The sequence below is a fragment of the Phascolarctos cinereus genome, unplaced genomic scaffold (assembly GCF_003287225.1).
Source record: "Phascolarctos cinereus isolate Bilbo 61053 unplaced genomic scaffold, phaCin_HiC Scaffold_726;HRSCAF=1367, whole genome shotgun sequence".
Taxonomy (NCBI): domain Eukaryota; kingdom Metazoa; phylum Chordata; class Mammalia; order Diprotodontia; family Phascolarctidae; genus Phascolarctos; species Phascolarctos cinereus.
In genome coordinates this window covers 180,684,535-180,710,205 of record NW_027556098.1, presented here as the reverse complement: position 1 = coordinate 180,710,205, position 25,671 = coordinate 180,684,535, and the positions used below count along the sequence as shown (strand labels likewise).

Genomic DNA, 25,671 nt, shown 5'->3' with positions numbered 1-25,671 from the left:
ATGAAATATTATGGATAAGAAGTTTGGGAAACAAGCCAAGAGAATGGCATAAGAGAACAATACACAGGACTTCAGATGATTGGATATGCCTTCTCTCTCTCTCTCTCTCTCTCTCTCTCTCTCTCTCTCTCTCTCTCTCTCTCTCTCTCTCTTTCTCTGTGTGTGTGTGTGTGTGTGTGTGTGTCTTCCCCAAATAGTGTCTCTAATAATTTCTTGACTGGCTTAATGATAATTTTGTTTTTCAAAAGGTCAATGAAGCAACATAAGAAACTTCTGGATGTGATTCCACCAAGAAGTAGAAGCTGTTTGATGGAGTGGAAAACATGGAACCTTGGGAAGAAGTAACCATCCTATCTTAGAGGTTTTGGGGTTTTTTTTGTTTTTTGTTCTTTGTTTTGTTTTGTTTGGAGGAGATATGATATATTTCCTATGTTTGAGGATAGCAGAGTTCAAATGATGCAGAAAATGTTGATGTAGTATATCAGGTCCTAAAAATCTACAAGGGAATTCAGTCAAGGAAAGAGGTGGGCTCTCATTAATTAAATTCTACAGATGTAATGAGAAATAATTTCTCGGAGGGGGGAAAGTAGACTTGTTGAAATAAGAATGATATGGAGTCTTCTGGCAAACTGGCAGAAAATCACTGGAATGTACCAAATAAAGTAATGGAAACAAGAAGAGACAGAGGATACAACTTCCTAGAAGATAAATTCTACAAAAGAACAAAGAGTGTCACACTGCACCATTCCCACCATCTCCTATTCATTGTCCCTGTGCTGGGCCCATACTCTAAATGACTCAGGAGAGAAACTATTTCTTGTGATTTTGTCTCCCCTCAAAGTGTCAACCAGATGCTCTCCACTCCTTAATACACTGTTCCAGTATTGTGAAGCAGTTGCGAGGGCTGGGGATGAGGAACATGGCAGTGCAAGGCAGACCATGGTCCTACCTGAAACTGAAGGCAAGGGACTTTTGGAAGGGAGAATGATTGAAAGGTGGAATATGAACTCAGCCTCTCCATTCAGCAAAGCCAAGACACTAAAAAGACACAAAAAAAACTAAAGACAAAGTAAAGCAACTATACCCATATAAATGAAGGAGAATGTCAGCAGAATTGGACCTACTGATAGAGTAAAGGGTCATAGCTAAACCAGCCTCCCTATTCTTCATTATAAAGTAGTCATGATTAGGAGGGGACTTCTGGGAGCCAAGATGGTGGAATAGCCAGTAAATCACTGTAATTGTTCCATATTCACCCCCAAACAACCATAAAATAGTGCCCTGAGATGAATCCTGGAAAAACAGAACCATAAAAAAGATAGAGTGAAACAATCTTTTAGCCCAAGAAACTTGTGAGATTGGCAAGAAAGGTCTGTCTCACTCAAGTAAAAAGGACAGAACAGGAAGCATCCCAGGAAGCCAGCAGCAAGCCCCACCTCAGCAAACCAGCAGTAGATCCTGAGCCTTAGTGTGGTGGAGCAGGCAACAATATCTTACCATAGCCAGGGGACCCTGTAGACTCCAGCTTCAAAACTCAGTTGTGCTTCAGTGCAACAAGCATTCTCTAGTAGCCAGACGTCCCCATGCTTCAGCACAGCCCCAGGCAAACAAGTAGACACCAACCCTATGGGTGCCTAAGCATACAGGTAGGCACCAGTGCTGTGCCCCCAAAATGCTTCAGCATAGTTCTAAAGCAACCTCTAGCAGCTAGACCACCATGAGCTCCAGTATAACCAAGAGTATGGGGGGAGGCGATGCAGAAACATCCCACCAGTCTTAGCACATGCCAGACACCACTGCTTGGACCCAAGCTCAGCACCATGTAAGCTGCCAGACCCCTATGGTCCCCAGCAGCACCAGCCAACCACCACACCCTGTCAGCATAGCACCAGAAAAGAGGGTCCCCCTGGGGGCCTCAGAACACCATCAATACAACACCACATAAACAGACAGGACCTGAGGCCCTGGTACAAGAAGCCTGAGACTGTGCCACTTCCACCCTGGGAGCACAGCTCAAATTTAAAAGAAAGGGAAAAGGCAAAAATAAAAGAAAAGAAAAAGAAAAATCTGAGCATTGAAAATTATTATGGTGAAAGGGAACACTAAGACATAAACTCGGAAGAGGACATCTATTTCAAAATACCTATGGGCAAAACCCCAAAGAAAAATGGAAAGTGATCTCAAGTCCAGAATGAACTCATGGAAGAGCTCAAAAAGGAGCTTAAAAATCATATGAAAGGTAGAAGAAAAATTGGGAAAAGAAATGACAGCGATGCAAGAGAATTATGAAAAAAAGAGTCGAGAAAGAGAACAATTGCTTAAAAAATAGAATTGGTCAATGGAATAGGAGACACAAAAATCCACTGAAGAAAACAACTCCCTAAAAAGTACATTTGGCCAAATGGAAAAGGAAGTAAAAAAACTAATTGGAGAAAACATCTCCTTTAAAGTTAGAATTGGGCAAGTAGGGACTAGTGACTCTATGAGATATCAAGAATCAATCAAACAAATTCAAAAGAATGAAAAAAATAGAAGAAAATGTAAAATAGCTCATTGGAAAAACAACTGACCTGGAAAACAGATCCAGGAGAGATAATTTCAGAATAATTGGATTACCTGAAAGCTATAATCATTTTTTGTTTCTTTTTAAATTTTTTTTTGAAAGCCATAATCAAAAGAAAGACTTGGAGAGCATCTTTGAAGAAATTATCAAGGAAAACTGCCCTGATATCCTGGGACCAGAGAACAAAATAGGTGTTGAAAGAACCCACCAATCACCTCAGGAATGAGATCCCAAAATAAAAACTCCATAGAACATTATAGCCAAATTAAAAAAAAAAAACATCAAGTCAAGGAAAAAATACTACAAGTGGCCAGAAAGAAACACCTCAAATATTGGTGAGCCACAATAAGATTATATAGGGCTTAGCAGCGGCAACACTAAAGGATCAGAGGTCATGGAACATGATATTTTGGAAGGCAAAGGAGGTAGTACTACAACCTAGAATCACTTACTCAGTGAATTAATCATAATACATTAAGGGGAAAAAATAGTCATTCAATGAAAGAGAAGGATTTCAAGCTTTCATAAAGAGAAGAACAGAATTGAAAAAAATAATTATTTCTAATTTCAAGGCCCATGAGAAGCCTAAAAAGTTAAAAAGGGAAAAGAAAACATAAGGGATTAAATGGAGCTGAACTGTTTACACGCCTACATGGGAAGATGATACTTGCAATTCTTAAAAATTGTACCACTAATAGTACAGTTATACCACAGACAGAAGGTATTAATATAAGATGAATTTGAAGGAATTACATAAAAAATAATTAAGGATGAGAAAGGAAGAACATTGGGTACAGAAGGAATGGAGAGGTCGAATGGAGTACATTATTTCATATGAAGAGGCATGAAAGACCTATTATAGTAGAGGCAAAGATGGTAGGGTGGGCAGTGGACATCACTTGAACTTTACACTCATTAATATTGTTTCAAAAAGGGAATAATATACACACTAAGTTGAATAAAGAAATCTATCTTATCCCAGAAAGGAATAGGAGAGGAGGAGATTAAATAAAGGTGGGGGAGTTGTGGGGGTGAGAGAAAAGAGGCATGGCCAGAAGACAAGGCAGACTGGAGGAGGTGGTAGACAGAAGCAAAATGCTGTTGAGAAGGGAAAGGGTGAATGGAGGGAGGACAAACAGGAGGAAAAGTAGGATGGAAGGAAATACACAGTTAGTAATCATAACTGTGAATGTAAGTGGGATGAAATCTCCCATAAAAAGAAATAGGTAGCAAGCAGAATGGATCAAAAACCAGAATCCAACAATATGTTGCTTACAAGAAACACACTTGAAGCAGAGAGACACTCATAGAATAAAGGTAAGGGGCTGCAGCAGAATCTATTATGCTTCAGCTGACATTAAAAAAAAAAGCAGGAGTAACTATCCTGATCTCAGACAAAGCAAAAAAATAAAAAATAAAAAGACCTAATTAAAAGAGGTAAGGAAGGAAACTACATCTAGTTGAAAGGTAACATAGATAATGAAGTAATATCAATATTAAACATATATGTATGAAGTGGTATAGCATCCAAATTCTCTTTTTTTTTTCAGCCAAAGACAAGGTTTATTAGAACATCCATCATGTTGGGCAGACTCTTAAGGAGTCTGAACATTAGTAAGCTATTGGATAGGTTATAAGAATCAAAGCAGTGGCTAGATTAAATGTTGGAGAAGATGTGGGAAAATTGGAACACTAATGCATTATTGGTGGAGTTGTGAACTGATCCAACCATTCTGGAGAGCTATTTGGAACTATGCCCAAAGGGCAACCAAACTGTATATACCTTTTGATCCAGCAATACCACTACTAGTTCTATATCTTAAAGAGAGCATACAAAAGGGAAAAAGATCTACACGTGTACAAATATTTATAGCAGCACTTTTTGTGGTGGCAAAATATTGGAAACTTAGTGGATGCCCATCAAATGGGGAATGTCTGAAGAAGCTGTAGTATGTGAATGCAATGAAACACTTTTGTGCAATAAGAAGTGATGAACAGGCGTATTTGAGAAAATCCCGGAAAGCCTGCATGAACTGATGCAAAGTAAAATGAGCAGACCCAGGAAAACATTGAAGACAGTATTAGCAACATTTTGTGATGATCAACTATGAAAGACTCAGCTCTTCTCAGCAATGCAATGATGTAAGACAAGTACCTAGGACTCATGAAGGAAAATGCTATCCACATCCAGATAAAGAACTGATGGGCTCTAAATGCAGATCAAAGCATACTTTTTTTCATTTAATTTATTCTTTTTCATGGATTTCCCCCTTTTGATCTGTTTCTTCTTTCACAGCTGTGACTATTGTGGAAATATGTTTTACATGTCGACACATGCAAAACCTATATTAAACTGCCTTCCATTTTAGGAAGAAGAGAGGGGAGGGAGGGAGGAAGAAAAACTTGGAATTCAAAATCTTGTAAAAATGAATGTTAAAATTGTCTTGGGGCAGCTAGGTGGTGCAATGGATAGAGCACTGGCCCTGGAGTCAGGAAGACCTGAGTTCAAATCCGGCCTCAGACCAGACATTTGACACTTACTAGCTGTGTGACTCTGAGCAAGTCACTTACCCCAATTGCCCAAAAAAAAATTGTCTTGACATGTAATTGTGAAAAATAAAGTACTATTAAAATAAAGTAAAAAAATAAAGTAGCAATAATTAGAGAAAAGGAGTGAGAAACAGGGAAGATAGAAAAGGAAAGAACTCATTACAATGAGGACATTACAGATAATCCAGTAAAGAAATTTAAAAAGAAAAAACTTGAGAAAAAAAAGAATATACGTTTTTCTCATCTTTTTTTTTCTTCTTGACTAGTATTTATTTTTATCTTTGAATTAGCAAGTCACAGGTCTAACCATGTGTGGAAAACTGAGAAATAACTCCACACACCATGTCAATAACAATGACTCCCCTCAACCCCCAAAATGAGGCAATTTCATTTTCTGTGATTTTGTTCAGTGTTTACCATATTTTTAAAAAGTGTTTAAATATGTTTTAGTGATGCTTTTAGTTTTAAAATCACACACATTTCTAGAAATACCTCATCCCCCCACCCTGAACTCTCCATTGTTGCTAACTCTCCCTTTTAACATGTAAGCAATATAGTGACTGTTTCTGACAATAAATATGACATACTGCCCAGGTAGCCCATTGTTTCTCTGCTTACAGGAGGGAAGCTGGGACTACTTTTGGTTTTTCATTTGCTTAAAATTACTTTCCTTTGAATGGTTTTCCAATGATTTCAATGACGAAACTATTCATGTTGTCTAGGTAAGAAGTTTCTGTACAATCTGCATGTTTTTAGCCGTCTGCTTCCTTATTCCTGGGCCATATTTTCCAACATATTTTTTTCCAGTCTCATCTAGTCCGACCTTTGTATTCAAATCACAGCTATTTTGTCTAGTTTAGTTAATATTTGACAGTTTTGTAATGTGTTTGCTCTTTATCTTTTTATTTAATTCCTCATATTCTGATAAAAGGTGTCAAAACCTACTATTATGTACCTTTTAAAATTATTTCTTCTGTAAGACTATGAACTTTTCTTTTCTAAATTTTACATTGGGGTCTTTAGGTACATTAGGGACGTGCATATTTAAAATTTGTGTGCTCTCATTATGGATAGAATTTTTTAGCATAATGAAATACCCTTATGTATCTCCTCTAATACTTTATGGCCTGAATTCCACTTTGCTTGATTATTATTTTTCATGATTTAGTATGATAATACCACAAATTTGACATCACCCTTTCAGATAAATCTATTTAAATATTTATAGATTGAATGTTATCAATTCTGAAAACAAATGACTGAAAAATCAGAAAGGTTATGCAACTACTATAACTACAAAAATACCAAAGACCACACAGATCATCACAACCACAGTTAAGTCTAAGAAACAAAATAAAATAAAGACAAAATCATAAAAATAGGGCCAAGAGCAGTGATGAGCAAAAAGCTTTATTTATTCTGTTGGAGGAAAGAAACTGGATACATGTGCTGGGACCTACCGTAGCAGGAGACCAGCTTTAGTGTGGGCAAATCTTAATACACATACCAATGGATACACAGTGAGGTGTAGCCTTGACAATGAGGGGTAACAGCAACAATGAGATAAGTTTGATACATAGCAGGGCTTCGTGACTGGACCATGAGCTCTGAAGGTGCTTGTCTGAGCTCAAGGACCATCTGGGGCTGGTGTGAACAAATTCTGGGATGTTGCTGCAGCTGAGTTCACCAGATGGTAAGCACAAAAGATTCTTGGTTCACCAAGAACAGAACACAGATTGCTTGCTGGAACTTAGCTCTGGAAAACAGAGTATCTCCTAATAGTAAGGAAAAAAAAAAAGAGAGAGAGGAATAAAAATAGACGAGTGATCTTGGCATAGGGATCCTGACAATGTGTTTCCTGAAAATAACTGGATTCTTGTTTATTAATCTACTTCCTATTTTTTTCTAATTTAAGAGTGCAGTGAACTTAGCTTTACCAAAGTAACTATTTTCTTTTTCGAATCCTTATTGAATTTGTCACAAAGGAATAAAAACTTGTACACTTAGATCTTTTGTTTGACCTGTAAAGTTATCAGTGTGGATACTCCTTCTGGTCTCTTATCCATGTCCTCCTTGTCAGTCTCTTAAAGGGTGCCCAGCTGACAGGCTAAGAATTTGTTTCGAAATTTCTTGACATTGAATGGATACCAATGAATCATGCAGTCTGGCCATCAGTAAACTAACTAGTCCTTCGTAGTTATAGCCCCCTTCCCACAATTCAATTTTGAGCCCTCCCTTGTAACAAGCAAAAACAATTAATACAGTGGCAGTGTCTTACCAAGTATGAAACATTCTGCCCTCTCTGCTAAGAGAAGGCAAATAGAGTTTATTACATATCATCTAGGACTAAGATTGTTCACTTTGATTACTTAGAGTTTTGGTTCCTTTTAGAGTTATTCTCATCTATATTATCTTAATCATGTGTATAACCTCAACAATAATCTTAATCATGAGTATCTTTGTACCTTCATCTTTTGGTTCTGCTCACTTCACTATATCACATCATACAAGGCTTCCCATGTTTCTTTCCCATCTTTCTTTCACTTCCTCATATTCATAATTTACTATTCAACAACATTGTATCAATTTATAATCCAGTTTGTTCAGTCATTTCCAAACCTTGTTTTGAATTCTTGACTCCCACAAAATTAAATGCCACTATGAATATTTTGTCATATGTATGAGGCCAGTCTTTGATAACCTGAGTGTATATGATAAGTAGTAGGATCTCTCACTTAAAAGGAATGAATAGTTTAGTCATTATTCTCACAGAGCTCCAAATTACTTTTCAGCATAGTTAACACAACTCATATTAGTTCTACTTTTTGTTTGTTTGTAGTCATACATTTCTCTGATGACATCCTTTATATTGCTTTACTCATGTGATTTTTTTTTTGCATTTTTTGCTTATTCAAAATTTTAAATCTTATTATTTACCGTGATAAGCCTGAGCTTAACAAAACTCACAAAAGTCTGTGGTACTATACAATTAACTGTAGGTTTAAAAACATTAAAAATGACTCTGGGCTACTTTATCAAATAAATCAAATACAAGTACATTAACACTATTTTATCCATGTCTCTTACTCCTTTTTAGTTTTCCCTTTTTCAATTTATCAGAAACATTTAGTCGTTCAGGCTATAGGATGTTGCCTAACTAGAAACTAACTTGGTTTTGAATTGAGAGAAGTGAATCCTTTCAAACACCTCCCTTTTGGAGTGGAATCATGGTTCTAGTTCAAAGACTTCTTGGAGGACATATGACTCTCTGAAAACTCTTTTTGAAAGTTTTCTTGAATGATCTCCTAGATGATAGTGTTCATATTCTTTTGCTTTGCTAAATTTTTTGGGTTGACTCTAATCCTGAGTTTGCTCCATCATCACCTATCCTGTGAGCCTGTCACTTGGCACTGTAGATTTTTCAATATTTTTCAATAATTGATCCATTTCCCCAGCATGTTCTCCTATTTCAGTATTGCTATATAGTTATGTTTCCTATTGTGGTAAGCCAATTGCTTCTGAAGATTATTTTTTTAGGCTTTTTTTATTATAGTTTAAATCTTGCTTTTCCATCATTATTTTCTTTCTATAGATTTTAGCAATCTTCCTGCTGACTTGAGTTCTCCTTCTGATTAAAAAAATTCTATAAACTCCTTTGCTTTTGAGATATTCATACCAAGGCTTTTTTTCTTACTTAATGACCTTATGTCATTATTTATCTGTTTGGTGACTTACTACATCTTACGTTGTTGGATTTTGTTTTTCCATCAAGCATTCACTTCAGGCATTTTGCCCTTTGTTCAGCTACACTCTGGCATTTTTTGGTTTTGGCACACATTATTTACATTTCATTTTGCTTGATGTCTATCCCTTTGTGGCTTTTTAGACATTTTCCCTTCTCTTTTGTGTTCCTTTTGTTGTTTTTTGAGAGATAAGAAATGACTCTGACCCTCTTCAGATTTCTTGTTCTACCATCTTGACTGGAAAGTCCCAGGAGTGTAAGCTTGATGAGCACCTCTTACACTTTTCCTAAGAGTGTTTCTCTTACTTATACAAAACAAAGCCACTAAAACCACTATCTCATCATCAATAACATTTGTATTGCATTTAAGGTTTCCAAAATGCTTTACAAAAATTATCTTATTTTATTGTTATAACAATTATGGAATGGATATTAATGTCCTGTTTTTATAGATTACTTTACCAATATTGCACAGTAACTCAAGTATAGTACTCTATTGTGTGACTTAATTGCTTTACAAATGCAGATATTCATGAAACTGTGTATTATGAGGGGCAGCTAGGTGGCACAGTGGGTAGAAAGCTGGTCCTGAAGTCAGAATGACCTGAGTTCAAATCCAGCCTCAGACCAAACACTTGACATGTACTAGCTGTGTGACTCTCGGCAAGTCACTTAACCCCAATTGCTTAGCAAAAAAAAATAAATGAAACTGTGCATTATGTAAAGAAGCTGAACAGTTATTTGAGATAGGCAATGCCAGTCATTAGTACCTCTTTATGTGGAATGTATCATGGCTAAGGAGAAAGAAGATAACTCTACCAATTAGATCTATATATGTCAACCTTTTAATTGGCAAATAACCTACTATGTATAAGACAATGTGTTAAGTGAAATGGAAAAATATGAAGTAAAAGTTATAGCTCCTATAATCATAAGCTGTTTGGAGAGATAAGACATACACATATATGTAAAAAGATAGATAACAATACGTCAGAATATTTGCCAGTAGGGCGTCTAAACAAAAGGATTATGTTGTTCCACCAAAGGCTGCCTTAGAGATAGATGTCACCACATGCTGTCTCTGACAGTGTTTTCCTTCTTCTAAGGTCCCAGAATACCTAGGTATTAATTGATCCCTCTGTTCCAGGCTTGCTCAGTGTCAAAGATAGGGCCCCAAAGGGATGACAAATAAACTTAAGCTCTAACGTATGTGAGAAATGTTTCAGTTCCTGGAACTGAGAGGTGCTCCATGTGAAGAGGCAGGAATACTTTCAGATCTGTACTATCCTCTTGCTGAATATTTGGCTGAAAAAGAGAAACTTTTCATCTCTGACTGGAGAGTTGAGTTTTACAAAAGTCTTAAGTTTTCCCTTCTTTGATGCCTGGCAGGGGAAGTCTTGGATGAACAAAAATACTACCTTAGTCTCAGTCAGACATGTCTAAGGCTGTTAGTAATGTGAGTGCAAAAATTTTGCCCTCTCCTTCTTCTCCTCCCTGACCCTCTCTGCCCTCACCACTCCATCCTTCTTTTCTCTCCTTTTCCATCTTTCTCACATACACTTGAAGAAGTTTGGGCCTTGAGAAGTGAGACTGCTAGTGTTTAGAGATCTCATTCTCATTGTTGGAAAGCCTAAAACTCCAAAAGATAGCAGGATTAGCTGACTGCCAAAAGTCACCCTAGTAAAGATAACAGTTGTCCCCAAAATTTGTGCCTTGAACAACTTGCACCTGTTTACAAAGACAAAGAGGCTTGGCTCAGAGGGAGGGGGCTGCAATTTTTTTTGCCAAGATATGCTTAATTTACATTTCTCTGTGACAATCTGCCTAACTAATGACAAAACATTGGTTGTGTAGCAACCATGCGCTCTCTATTTTTCAGTTTCCTATCTTCAATTTTTTTCCCTGTAAGATGAGAGAGCATGAGGCAGAGAGGAATCCATGTCTATTCTCCATAAGAATATTACATTTCACATTAGTTGAGGAGCAAGACAGTAAAAAAAAAAACAATCTAAGACCTAATAATGATGCTGGGATGAAACGTTTACTAATTGTAAAATACAAGGAGTGGGGGTCCTCTTTCTGAATTTCGGCTTAACTCATCTCAAATTGAATTACTCTAATTTTTGAGGTTGTGGGTTTACTTTCAAATGTCATCATTTGGATTTCTTGTTTGTTTTTCTTCTTGGTTGGGGAAGATTAAAGGAGAGGAGGGGTGGGAAAAGAGAGAAGAGAAAAGGAGGAAAATGAAGTGGAGCAAAAGAAAATTAGTTGGCTCAATAATACCTAGGAAGGTAGATAGAGAATCCACAGCCCAACATTCACTCAGGAGGCTTCATGATTTAAGAGAGACTTTGGGATTTTAGAATGGACCAGTCAGCTAAGATAGTCATTGATTCTAATTCTTTGAATGGTGCTCTAGGATGAGAGATATTGTTCTTTCTTGATGCCTTTAAGGAATTTGAAGTACTAGGAGAAAATGAAGTTGTGATGGATCAAACAAGGCTCAGGAAACTGTAGCTACATAGAATAGCATATGAATTAAGTGCCAAGTACTTAAAACTGGAGTTTTCCTTTATACTCACTTCCAGTTACATTACTCAGAATTTGTAAATTTCTTGTAAATAAATGGCAGAAATTCAGTCTTGTGGATTTGTATGTGTACAAACAAGGAGTAAAGTGGAAAGATGGAGATGTCAACATTGAGTGAAAAGTTATGGTGGAAGAAGGAAAAGAAGAAGGAGGGGAACATAATGAGGCATTGAGGTTCACACGTCAGAAAAATTAAGGAAGTTCAATACCTTAGATTGGGGTTAAGTGGTGATAGAAATTTAGGAATAATTAAGTGAACATATTGAATTCAGATGTTTCCATAAACCCTCTGGTTCTTAGAAGTGACTAGAATTCTAAAGGTTCCCAAGAATCCACTGGTTCTTGGAAGTGGCTGGAACCCTTAGGTAACCAACTTGAATGAGCAAAGATTAAAACCATGGCTGGATACTTTCTTAGGTTGTTGGGCATCGAATTTTTGTTTTCCCACTTTGTTCTAGTGAGGAAGAATTTGGCATAACGCTGTCGGCTTGGTTGTATGGAGGTTGTCAGATCTTGATAATTCTACTTCCTCAATGTCTCTCAAATATACTTCCATCTTTCTACCCACATTACTACTACTATGGTTTTGAGCCACATTTCCTCTAACTTGGACCATGTCAATAGCTTCTTTGTTGGTTTCCCTGCTGCCTGTCTCTAATATTCCCTAACCTATCCACCACACAAATTCCAAAATAGTCTTTCTAAGGCACAGGCCTGATCACGTTTCTTCCTAGATCAAAAAATTCCAGTGGTTCTTAATGGCCTCTAGAATAAAATGAAGCTGCCTGAGACTGGTGTTTAAAGTCTGGTTCCAGTCTGGTGGTGGTTGTCCATTGTTCTAAAAGAGGACCAAAATGACATCACTATGTTAGAGTCAAGTTACAGTGATTCTGATCAAACCAATATGAGCTTAGAATGCTTTACCATAGGTTGGCCATAAATAGTCCATGTAAACATTTGAGGTGGATTCTCTAAATTTGCACATCTTGCATTTCTTCTCAGCTCCTTCAATTTGGCTTTGCTCATAGAGCACAGCATCACATTTGATCTGGGCATGCCATGCTGAGTGGTCCTTTGTCAGTATCTCCCATGTCATACAATTGATCCCAAAATTCTTCAGAGAGAACTTGAGAGTGTGCTTGTATCATTTCTTCTGACCACCATGTGAACGCTTGCCTTGTGTGAGTTCTCTGTAAAATAGTCTTTTAGGAAAGCATACATTTGGCAATCGAACAACATGGCCAGCCCAGTGGAGCTGTGCTCTGCATTAGAGTTTGAATGCTTGCAGTGTGGTCCAAGACAGGATATTAATGTCTGGTACTTTATCCTGCCGGGTGAAAAATTCAGAATCTTCCTAAGACAATTCAAATGAAAGCAATTTAGTTTCCTGGCATGATGCTGGTATATTCTTCAGTTTTCACAGGCATACAATGATGAGGTCAGCTCAACGACTCTGTAGACCTTCAGTTTGGTAGTCAGTCGAATGCCTCATATACCTAACACCTACTCCAACCTATCTTCTGTCTGTCTAATTCTTTATAAATATATGTGTCAAAGAGATCTTGGATCCTTAGTACTTTGTAATCAAAAGTTGTAGGACCCAGAGAGCAACAGTGTATAACTTCTGGAGCAATTTGAAGCATTCCTTTCTCTTGGCTTCAAAATCAGTGTGTGTGTGTGTATGTGTGTGTGTATGTGTGTGTGTGTGTATAAAGATAGATAGATAGATATACACATATATATATATGTATATATATTTTATATATAATTACACATTTCCTTTCACAGATAGCTAAGAGCTGACTTTGCCATGAAAATGAAGAACTATACAGTTGTGACCGAGTTCATCCTGCTGGGAATCCCTGAGACAGAGGGGCTGGAGACAGTGCTCTTTGTTCTCTTCTTCTCTCTGTATGTATGCACACTGTCAGGGAATGTGCTCATCCTCACAGTTATCATTTCTTCCTCTCGTCTTCATACCCCTATGTATTTCTTCCTTGGAAATTTGTCTGTATTTGACATGGGTTTCTCCTCAGTTACCTCACCCAAAATGTTGTTCTATCTTTCTGGTCAGACAGCAGCCATCTCTTTCCAGGGATGTGTAACCCAACTATTTTTCTACCATTTCCTGGGCTGTACTGAGGCCTTCTTGTACACAGTAATGGCATATGATCGCTTTGTTGCCATCTGTCAGCCCCTACGTTACACAGTTATTATGAATCATAAACTGTGTTCCATCCTAGCAACAAGTACCTGGATGTGTGGGTGTGTTCATTCTACTGTCTTGACCTCCCTTACTTTCCAGTTACCTTATTGTGACCCCAACCAAGTAGGCTACTATTTCTGTGACATTCCTGCTGTCTTATCTCTGGCCTGTGCAGATACATCTTTAGCCCAGTGGATTAGTTTCACTAATGTTGGTCTTTTGTCTCTCATATGCTTTTTCCTCATTCTCATTTCTTACACTCGCATTGGGATCTCCATATCAAAAATACGTTCTACAGAAGGCAGAAGGAGAGCCTTTTCCACTTGCAGTGCACACCTCACAGCAATCCTTTGTGTCTATGGGCCTATTATCATCATCTATCTACAACCCACTCCCAGTCCTTTGCTTGGCTCAGTGGTTCAGATATTAAATAATCTTGTGACTCCCATGTTGAACCCCCTGATCTATAGTTTAAGGAATAAAGATGTGAAATTTGCCCTCTACAAAATGTTCTATAAAATGGGACTCAGTATTGAGAATGAATAAGCCTCTAAAAATACATGGACAAAGCTTGATTCCTCCTTGGCAAACCCAATTTGCTAAGAACATCTTTCAAACTTTGTTACGAAACTGCTAACCATTGTAAATTATTTTATTTTCTGGGCTTACCAGTTCTTACAATATATGTTTATGTGTGTATGTATTTCCCCCTGTTTTATAACGTAATTGTTTGCTGATATAATTACATATTTTCAATAGTGAGTATTTTCTTTTTATTATGAACTTAACAAACATCAGCAAACATTAACATTTCCATATGCAAATAACTGCAGAAAAGAAAAATGCATGTGGAACTACACTTACATCTTGTCCAGTTTTTCAAAATGTGTCAATTTCATACAGTAGTAACAAAACTGCCAAACGTATTTGCCTGTATCCCTCTGAAATATATTTGCTGTCTTTGGTATATTTTAAAATAATTTATTAATGCATTTTTCTTTCTTTTCTTCTGTTTTTAAATCTCTATCATTTCTAACCATCTCCACCTACCTCCAAATAGAAACTCTACTTTCAAGTAGGTATAGTCAAGTCAAAAAAATCAATGCATTGATTCCTTCTGAAATAATGTTTCATTCTGTACTTCTAGTCTGAACCCTCTGTACTGCAAGATGGGAAACATAGTTCATCTTCAGTCTTTTGAAGTCCTGATTGGTCACTGCATTTGTCAGAATTTTGAAATCTTTCAATATTATTGTCCTTTCCATTATTGTGGTCATTATGTAAATTGTTTTCCTGTACTGTTTCACTCTGCATCTGTAATTGTTACTCAACAAATGTACTGGTTGGTTGATTTTCCTTTATAAAAAAAAACTGTTTCGTAGTTCTGTCATCCTATCAGAGGACATGCAAAGGTAGAGACACCCACTCACCCACCCCCAGTCTTTCAGTCAGAGGTATATCTCCTCTATCTTATAGGGACAGAAAAAAGGTGGTAAGAAAATGAAAAAGGCCAAAGTTGTAAAGGAACACTGAAATTGCTTTCTGTTTCTTTCCCTTCCTCTCAGTCCACTAAGATGAATGAGAATGGGGTCCCTCAATGGAAACTAGATAATATAACTATGCCTGAGCCTGCAAATTAGAATTATCAATAAGAGCCATGGTATGAAGTGGTGAAAATTCCCAACATTTGACAGGTGGAGTAGAATCCCTATGGTGAGACAATAAGTCACTAAGAGAGTTGCTACTTTTTTTTCAGGCAAAGAGACCCATTTATCCAAATCACAGGAAAATAGAAATCAAAGAAGGTATCCATAGGAGTATATACACCAGATGTTACAGAGGGAAGGAGCTTTCTTAATGGAAGCAATGTGTCCAACCAAGAAAGAAAGTTCTAGATCCAAACTGAAGAAAAATTTCCTGAAACAGTAAAGATATTACATTTGGTAGTTTGATTGTTACGGCTCTGAATAAGCAAATAAATTTAGATAGATTTGTCATTTTTATTATATTAGCTTGGCCTACCCATGAGAACTGATATTTTTCCAATTATTTAGATCTGACTTCTTTTGTGTGAAAAGTGTTTTGTAATTGTGTTCATGTACTTCCTGGGTTTGTCTTGGCAGGTAGACTCCAAAATATTTTATATTACCTACATTTATTTTAAATGGAATTTCTCTTTCTATGTCTCACTGCTGGGCTTTGCTAGCAATATATAGAAATGCAGGTGATCTATGAGGTGTATTCTATATTCTGTAATTTTGCTAAAGTTGTGAATTATTTCAAGTAATTTTTCAGTCGATTCTCTAAATATACCATCATATCATCTGCAAAGAGTGATAGTTTTGTTTCCTCATAGCCTATTTTAATTCCTCCAATTTCTTTTTCTTCTCTAATTATTACAGCTAACATTTCTAGCACACTTCTGCATAATATTGATGATAATGGACATCCTTGTTTCACCCCTGATCTTGTTGGAAATGCTTCTAGCTTATCTCTATTATATATAATGCTTGCTGATGGTTTTAGATAGATGCTCCTTATCATTTTAAGGAAGACTCCATTTATTCCCATGCTGTCTACTGTTTTTCATAGGAATAGGTGGTGTATTTTGCAAAAAGCTTTTTATGTATCTTTTGAGATAATTATATGATATCTGTTAATTTTGTTATTAATATGGTCAGTTATGCTGATAATTTTTCTAATACTGAAACAACCCTTTATTCCTGGTATAAATCCCACCTGGTCATTGTGTATTATCCTCATGATAAGTTGCTGTATTCTCTTTGCTAATATTTTATTTAAAATTTCTGCATCTATATTCATTAGGGAAATTGGTCTATAAATTTCTTTCTGTATTTTGTCTCTTCCTGGTTTAAGTGTCAGCAACACATTGGTATCATAAAAAAAAATTTGTAGGACTCCTTCTTCATCTATAGTATTGGAATTAATTGTGCTTTAAATGTTTGGTAGAATTCACTTGTAAATCCATCTGGCCCTGGCTATTTTTCCTTAGGGAGTTCATTGATGGTTTGTTCAATTTCTTTTTCTGAGTTGGGGTTATTTAAGTTTTTAATTTTTTCTTCTGTTAATCTGGGCAATTTATATTTTTGTAAATATTTATCCATTTCACTTAGATTGTCAGATTTATTGGCATACAGTTGGGCAAAATAGCTTCTAATTATTGTTTTCATTTCTTCTTCATTGGTGATGACCTCACCCTTTTCATTTTTGATACTGGTAATTTGTTTTTTTTTTCTTTTTTAAGTCAAATTAATCAAAAGTTTATCTATTTTATTGGTTTATCATAAATCCAGCTCTTAGTTCTATTTATTAGTTTGATATTTTCTTAATTTCAATTTTATTAATCTCTCCTTTGAGTTTCAGAATTTCTAATTTGGAATTTAATTGGGGATTTAAAATTTGTTCTTTTTCTACTTTTTTTTAGTTGCATGCCCGATTCATTGATCTCTTCTTTATTTTATTCATGTAAATATTTAGAGATAAAAATTTCCCTTAAGACCTGCTTTAGTTGCATCCCATAAGTTTTGGTATGTTGTCTCATTATTATCATTCTCTTTGATGAAATTATTGATTGTTTCTGTGATTTGTTGTTTGATCTACTCATTCTTTAGGATTAGATTATTTAGTTTCCAATTAATTTTTAGTCTGTCTTTCCATGGCCCTTTATTACATATAACTTTTCTAAAGTTCTATTCAGTTCTTTGTCTTTTTAAATTTGTTTTGTGGTTAGAGGTGAGGGTTGAGGTCCCCCACTAGTATTGTTTTTCTGTCTTTTTCTTCCTATAACTCATTTAACTTCTCCTCTAAGAAGTTGGATGCTGTACCACTTGGTACATGTATGTTTAGTATTGATATTACTTCATTGTGAATGGTACCTTTTAGGAAGATGCAGTTTCCTTCCTCCTCTCTTTTAATTAGATCTATTTTTGCTTTTACTTTGTCTGAGATCACCCCTACATTTTTTTAACTTCAGTTGAAGTATAGTATATTCTCCTCCAGCCTTTTACCTTTACTCTGTGTGTGTCTCTCTGCTTCAAAAGTTTTTCTTATACACAATATATTGTGGTTTTTAATCCACTCTGCTATTTGCTTCCATTTTATGAAAGTCCATTACATTCACATTCACAGTTATTATTACTCATTGTGTCTTTCTCTCCATCTTAACCCCCACCTCATTTATACTTTTCTCTCTCTTTTCCCCCTTTCCTTCCTCACCAGTGTTTTGCTTCTGACCACCACTTTCCTCAATCTTCCCTCCTTTCTATTGGGTTGGTCCCCCTCTCTTTTCTTTCCCCTTTTTCTTCCTACTTCTCTATAGAGTAAAATGTATTTTTATAAGCAACTAGATGTATATGTTATTCCCTCTTTGAGCCAAATCCAATGAAAATGAGATTGCAACAACGCTTATGTCCCTCTCCTGTCTTTCCTCTACTCTAATAGGTCTTTGTGCAACTTCATGTGATGTAATTTACCCTATTCTGCCTCTGCCTTTCCTCTTCTCCCAGTAAAATCCTTTTTTTCACTCCTTAATTGATTATTTTTTTTTATCATCACATCAATGTAAACTTATATCCACGCCCTCTGTCTGTGTATACCCCTTCTAAATACCATAATAAAGTTACAGTTCTCAAGAGTTGCAAGTATCATCTTTTCATGCAGGGAAGTAAACAGTTTAACCTTATTGAATAACATGGTTTTTTTTTTATTCCTGTTTACCTTTTTATGTTTCTCTTGAGTATTGCATTTGAAATCTGGTTTTTTCATCTGTTCAGCTCTGTTTTTTTCATCAGGAATGATTGAAAGTTTCACTGAATGTCTGTCTTTTCCCCTGAAAGATTATTCACAATTTTGCTGATAGTTGATTCTTCATTGTAATCCAAGCTCCTTTGCCATCTGGAATATCATATTCCAAGCCCTCTGACACTTTAACATAGAAGCTGTTAAGTCCTGAGCAATCCTGACTCTGGTTCCATGATACTTGAATTGTTTCTTTCTGACCACTTGCAGTATATTTTTTTTCTTTGCCCTGATAGTTCTGGAATTTGGCTACAGTTTTCCTTGGAGTTTTCATTTTGAGATCTCTTTCAGGAGGTTATCAGTGGATTCTTTCAATCTCTCTTTTACCTTCTGATTCTAGGATATCAGGGCAATTTTCCTTGATAGGTTCTTTAAAAATGCTGTCCAGGATATTTTTTTTTGATCATTGCTTTTTGGTAGTCCAATAATTCTTAAATTATCTCTCCTGGATCTATTTTCTGGGTCAGTTTTTCTTTTTTTAAATGAGGTATTTTACATTTCATTTTTTCATTATTTTGATTTTGTTTGACTGATTCTTGATGTTTCATAGAGTCATTAGCTTCCACTTGCTCAATTCTAATTTTTAAGGAATGAATTTTCTTCAGTTAGCTTTTCTATCTCCTTTTCCATTTAGCCAATTTTACTTTTAAGGAGTTTTTATTCTTCAGTGATTTTCTTCCATTTGTCCAACTATATTTGTTAAAAATTGTCTTCTTCTGTCAATTTTTGTCCTTCCTTTTCCTAGCTGTTGACTCTCTCTTGCGTACCTCTCATTTCTTTCCCCAATTTTTCTTCTACCTCTCTTATTTGACTTTTAAAATCCTTCTTGAGCTCTTCTAAGAAGGCTTTTTGGGCTTGATACCAATTCATAGTCCCCTTTGAGGTTTCAGACATAGATATATTGACAATGTTGTCTTCTTTGAGTTTGTGTTTTGATCTTCTCTGTCACTATAGTGATTTTCTGTGGTCAATGTTCACTTTTGCTTCTTTCTCATCTTTTTTGCCTATTTCCTGGCTTTTAAAGTTGAGCTCTTCTCCTGGAGCACAAGGGTCACTATCATTAACTTCTTGTGTTGGGGTGCCTGGAGCCTGGTCACTGGCTGTACACTGGAACCTCAGGTGCTGGCAGCTGGAGGTTGTAGGGGTGTGGCAGCTTACTTGGTGCTGAGCTGGGGTTCTAGTGGTAGTGTCCAGCATGTGATAAGGCCATCTGTGTTTTGTCTTTTTTTTTTCTGAATTTCCCTGGGCTACACTGAAGGACATAGAGGTCTGGCCACAGGAGGATGACCACACACTGAGGGCTGCACCAAAGCACAGGGATGTCTGGCAGTCAAAAGATTCCAGTCTGCCTTGGGCTGCACTGAAGCACATGAAAGTCCAGTGGCTAGAGGATGCCTGTTGGTTCTGGGCTGTGTTGAAGCATGTGGTGGTTCTTGGAGATGGGGTCCCTTGGTTATGCTAAGGTATATGTGGGGTCCTGGTGCTGGTGTTTCCCACTCCACCACACTGAGGCTTAGGATCTACCATTGGTTTTCTGAGGTGGGGCTTGCTGTTGGTTTGCTGGGATACTCCTTGTCCTGTAATGCACTCCCTTTTTACCCATGTGAGACAGACCTTTCCTGCCAATTTTCCAAGTTTCCTGAGCTAAAAGACTTCTCCACCCCATTTTTCTGCTGACTCCATTGTTCCAGTGTTTGTTCTGGGGTGGTATTTTATAGTTGTTCAGAGGTGAATATGGGAGAGTGAAATTACTGCTTACTCTGTCATTTTGGCTTCCAGAAGTTTCCCCTTCTCAAGATATTGCATCTGAAAATTAACTAGAAAACAATCTATGTGACATCTGAGCATTGAATGTCTTCAGAGATAAGTTCTTGCAGGGTAGAAGGGTTAAACACCTTGTCAAATACTAAAAGATAAAATTGAGATGATGGTTTGATTATCCCTTATCTTTTTTACATACCTTAAACAATCTAACCACTTTCTGTTGCTGGACAGTTATTATATTTGATGATCTATTCACAAAGTGCCATAGTTTTAGTGAAAATGTAAAACTTCCATCAAATAGCATTATTCTTTTGTTTACTTTTTGTTTGTTTGTTTGTTTGTATTATTAAGTACAAAGGTGTCAAACATAGGCCCTGAAGGCTTCATATGCAGCCATACTCCAGAGAATGGCCTGAATCAGATTAAAATGTAATTTGAAATATTTAAAAAAGAAATAAAAATACAATAAAACATAATGTTAATATGTGTTCTTCTAGGTCAATATGCTTCAACAGAAATCCTTATAGATGGTTTAGTGACCCCCATTCTACTTAAGTGTGCTATCATCAATCTAGTGTGTACCCAATTTGAAAAACAGTCAGCTGGGATACAGAGTGCCTAGAGGTAGGTCTCTCATATCTCAGAGGGATAGAAAAAGTGAGAGAGGAAAATGAAAAAAAAAATAAAGTTGTGATGGAATATTGAAATTACTTTCTGTTTCTTTTCCTTCCCAGCTAGTGCAGAAGAATAAGAGTTTGTTCTCTCATTGGAAACTAGATTACAACACTCAGCCTACCATGGCAATTAGACAGTATCTCCAGATATTTTTCATATCTAGATTACCTAAAATTCTATCAATTTCCTTAAATTCTTTCTTATTTAATTTTTGATTAAATTTGTTTAGTTTGGAAAGGGGTAGATTAAACTCCCCTACTATTATACTACTACTATCTATCTTCACTTGTAATTTATTAAACTTTTCTTTGAAACATTTAGATGCTATGGCATTTGGTGCATATAGGTTCAGTATTTATACTGTTTCATTGTCTATGGTACCTTTTATCAAAATGAAGTCACTCTGTTTATCTCTTTTAATTAAACCTATGTTAGACATGACTTTTTCTGAAATCATAATTGCCACCCATGCCTTTTTTTTTTGCTTCAACTGAAGCATAATAAATTCTACTCCAACCCTCCATTTTAATTCTGTGTGGCTTTCTTTCTTAAATGTGTTTCTGTTAAATAACATATTGTTGGATTCTAATTTTTAATCTATTCTGCTATTCATTTCCATTTTATGGGTGAGTTCATCCCATTCACATTCAAAGTTATAGTACTATTTGTGAATTTTCCTCCACGTTAGTTTTACTCACTATTTTCCTGCTCAGCCTCTCTTTTTACTCTCTCTCTATTACCTTATATTCTCCCCTTACCTTCTTATTCTTTATATTACTCACCTCTCTAAAATTCCTTCCCTTATCTTCCTTCCTCACCCTCCTAATCTTAACCTCTATGTCCTTCTAAAAATCTCTTCCACACCCTGTCCCCCAGTTTTCTCACTTTTCTAGAATTTCAGAAGGCTTCTGAACCTCTTCCAATGTATACTTTCCCCCCTCCTCAACCCAGATGAGATTAAGATTCCAACATTACCAGCCCTCTACCCGCACATTTCCTCTGTATTTGTTCTTCCTTTCATGCCCTGTTTTCATGAAATAATTGCTCCTTTTTACCTTTTCCTATCCAATTTTATTTTTTTAGATTCACTCCATCATATACAACTCAGCCACAACCTTTCAAACTACCTCAGTGACAATAAGTTTTCAGAAAACTAATAACATGTTCACATATCCTAAGTAAACAATTTAATCTTTATTGGTGCCTTACAATTAGTCTTTAATGATTTCTTTATATTTCTTCAGGCTCTTTTATATCAAATTATTTCATTGAATTTGGTGTTTTGGTTACAAATATCTGAAAATCTTTCAGTTCATTAAATATGCATTTATTTTTATTGAAGAGTATACTCAATTTTGCTGGGTAAGTTATTCTTGGATGCAACCCCAGCTCCTTTGCTCTTTGAAAATATACTGTACTAAGACCTATGGCCTTTTAATGTAGAAGCTGCCAGGTCTTGTGAAATCCTGACTGTTTTTTCTACAGTATTTAAATTGTTTATTTTTTTCTTGCTGCTTGCAATATTTTCTCTTCAACCCAGGAATTTTGAAACTTGGCTATGACATTCCTATAAGTTTTCTTCCTAGGATCTCTTTCAGGTGGTGAACAGTAGATTTTTTTTTCTATTTCCACTTTACCTTCTTCTTCTAGAACTTCAGTAAAACTTTCCTTAATAATTTCTTACAATATTGTATCAAGATTTCTTAATAATTTTTAAGTAGTCAATCAATTCTTTTCTTGTCTTTCTTTGATCTGTTCTCCATGTCAGTTGTCTTTCTAATAAGATGTTTCAGATTCTCTTCTATTTTTTCTAGTTTTATTATTTCTTGTTGTCTTTTAACATCATTTGATTTCACTTACCCAAATCTAGTTTCTAAAGAGTAATTTTCTCCCTTAAGATTTTGTATCTCTTTTTCCAACTGGTTAACTTTCTTTTTATAATTTTCTTGGATTGTCTTTATTTGATTTTTGAATTCTTTTTTAACTTCATCCAATAGTTCTTTTTGGATTTGTGACCATTTAATATTACTCTTGGGGGCAGGAGTGACTTTTTTTTAACCTTACTATCTTCCTCTGATTATGAACTCAGATCTTCTTTAGCACCAAAGTAGCTATCTGTGGTTGGGTTCTTTTTTCTTTATTAACTAATTTTTATTTTTATTTTATTTTATTTTATTTTTGGCAGCTAATTATTATTATTGCAATAATCAAATTTTAATCCCTAGTTGTAGGTAATTTTGCCCTAAGCTTCAGATCTGCCTTATTGTTGTTTTCTAAATTTTGTCCTGGGTCTCAACCACAGGGATTCCTTTCCTCCTCCTTTAAGCCCCAGTAAGGGTTCCAGCTATACTATTCCAAAAATGTTCTTGCATCCTGTGGTATGGCACTCACCAGGTGTGTACTCATTGCTCCTCCCCCACAGCCTTGGAACAGGATAAGTTCCTTAAATCTTCCCCCATTCAGCCATGTTCTGTTCCCTAAATGAAAGTTTGTGAGGTAAAAGTTCCTGAGGTGAATTTTCTTGAGATTGTGAGGTGAAAGTTGAGGTGAAATTTCTTGAGGCTCAGTCCCCTTCCCTTAAAGCCTACTATTTGTTGACTCAGTGGGATTGGCTTGGAGGTGTTTACACTTGGCTCTGGCCAAATCTCAATCCCTGGAGTTTTCTCTGAGGTCCTCTCAAGTTGTCTTAGGAGAAAGACTGCTTTACCCCTTGATTTTTGCTGCTCTATGTTCATTTTGTAGCAATTTTCTGTCTGTTTATGGAAGAAATGTGGAGAGCTTGGAAACTTCTGAACTACTCTGCCATCTTCTCAGAATACATTCCAATGCATTTATATCTCTTGATCAATTGGGGAATGACTGGTATTCTTATGGATTTGATGGAGTTCTTTATATATTTCATAGGAGACCTTTATCTGAGAAATTATGTATAAAATTCCCCCCTCACTTTTCTGCTTTCCTTCTGATCTTGGCTGCATTTGTCTTATTTATTCTGTGGAATTGGAATGGTTAACGGCTTAACTAACCACCTCGATTTGCTTGAGCTACCTTACTACCTAGAGAAGGCCAGACTAACCTGGGAATCAGAATCAGCCAATCAGGAGGGAGATTGAGCATCCCTTGAGCTTGACATACAAGAGATCCTTTGCAATGTTCAATTGCTGATCCCACAATTCCCTCTTGCATTGTTCACTTGCTGAACCTGGAACTCCCTCTGCTGTGCTGGCAACCATAGAACTGACTTAAACTGGTTAATATCAGCTCTAATGGAAAGAACTAGCACAATTATCCTAATTCCCGGACCTTGGGGACTTTTTCAGCCTCCTCCTTGTTCCATGTAGGTGTCTCATGATTTCTGTAAAATGGTCCCTGTCTGGGAAATGGAAACTGAACCTAAGGGACTGTGGCAATGCTTGAATGGGCCATGACAAAGTGGGGAAAATCAAACACACAGTGGCAGTACCTGATTGGGCTACAATGCAGCTATTTCCACCCAGTTTTGTGGTTTCTTTTGTCTTTATAATGTGTGCAGCCTAACTCCAAAATGGACTCAGTGCCAACAGCAGCTCAGCATGAATGCCACCAGCTTGAGAGAAATAAAACATGCACACAACTTAATCCTGTTCATCTTTCTGAGATGGAACTCTGGAGTTGACAATACAAAACCTTTTTAATTAATGTCATTGAAATGATCTATTTTATACCTCACTGCTCTCTATCTCTTGTATATGTATAGATTATTCACTTATCCATGAGGCTGATAAATAGTATGTTTCTCATTCCAATTTTCTTGTAAAATCTCTCTTTATATCTAGGTCATATACCCTTTTTGACTTTATTTTGGTAAGTGGTGTAACATATTGGTCTATGCCCAATTTCTGCCATATTGATTTTCAGTTTTCCCAACAATTTTTACCAAATAATGAATTATTATCCCCAAATTTTAAGTCTTTACATTTTTCAAATATGTTTATTATATTTATTTGCTGCTGTAAATTGTATGTCTATTCCATTCCATTCATCCACCTTTCTAGTTCTCAGCCAGTACCAGATATATTTGATAATTACTACTTTAGAATGTGGTTTAAGATCTGGTACTGCTAAACATCTTTCCTTTACATTTTTTTCTTTATTTCCTTTGATATGCTTGACTTTTTGTTCTTCAAAATGAATTTTATTATATTTTTTTCTAATTCAGTAAAAAAATTGATAATTTAATTGGGATGGCATTGCGTATATAAATTAGTTTGGGTAAAATTGTCATTTTTATTATATTGGCCCTGCCTACCCATGAACAATTACTATGTTCCCAATTACTTAAATCTGATTTTATTTATTTAAATTTTTTTAAAAATAATTTTGTTTATATATTTCCTTGGTTTGTTTTGGCAGGTATATTCCCAGGTATTCTATACTGTCTACAGTTATTTTAAATGGAATATTTTTCACTATTTCTTCTTGTGGGGTTTTGATTGTGATATATAGGAATGTTGATGATTTATGTGGATTTAGTTTACATCTTGCTACTTTGCTAAAATTATTAATTGTTTCAAATCTGGCCTTAGACATCTACTAGTGGTGTGACTCTGGGTCAATCATTTAACCTTAGTCTGCCTGGGTTTCCTCATCTGAAAAATGAGGGTAACAATAGCACTTGCCTCTCAGCTTTGTTGTGAGGATAAAATGAGAAAAATATTTGAAAAGTGCTTTGCAGACTTCTAAGTACTATGTAAATGCAAATTGTTATTATGTTCATGCTACTCT

General features: G+C 36.0%; 1 pseudogene; it reads left to right on the top strand.

Moving 5' to 3' along the window:
- The first annotated feature begins 13,254 nt into the window (after nt 1-13,254).
- On the top strand, nt 13,255-14,196 carry LOC110207069 (putative olfactory receptor 10D4 pseudogene; annotated as a pseudogene).
- Nucleotides 14,197-25,671: the final 11,475 nt, after the last annotated feature.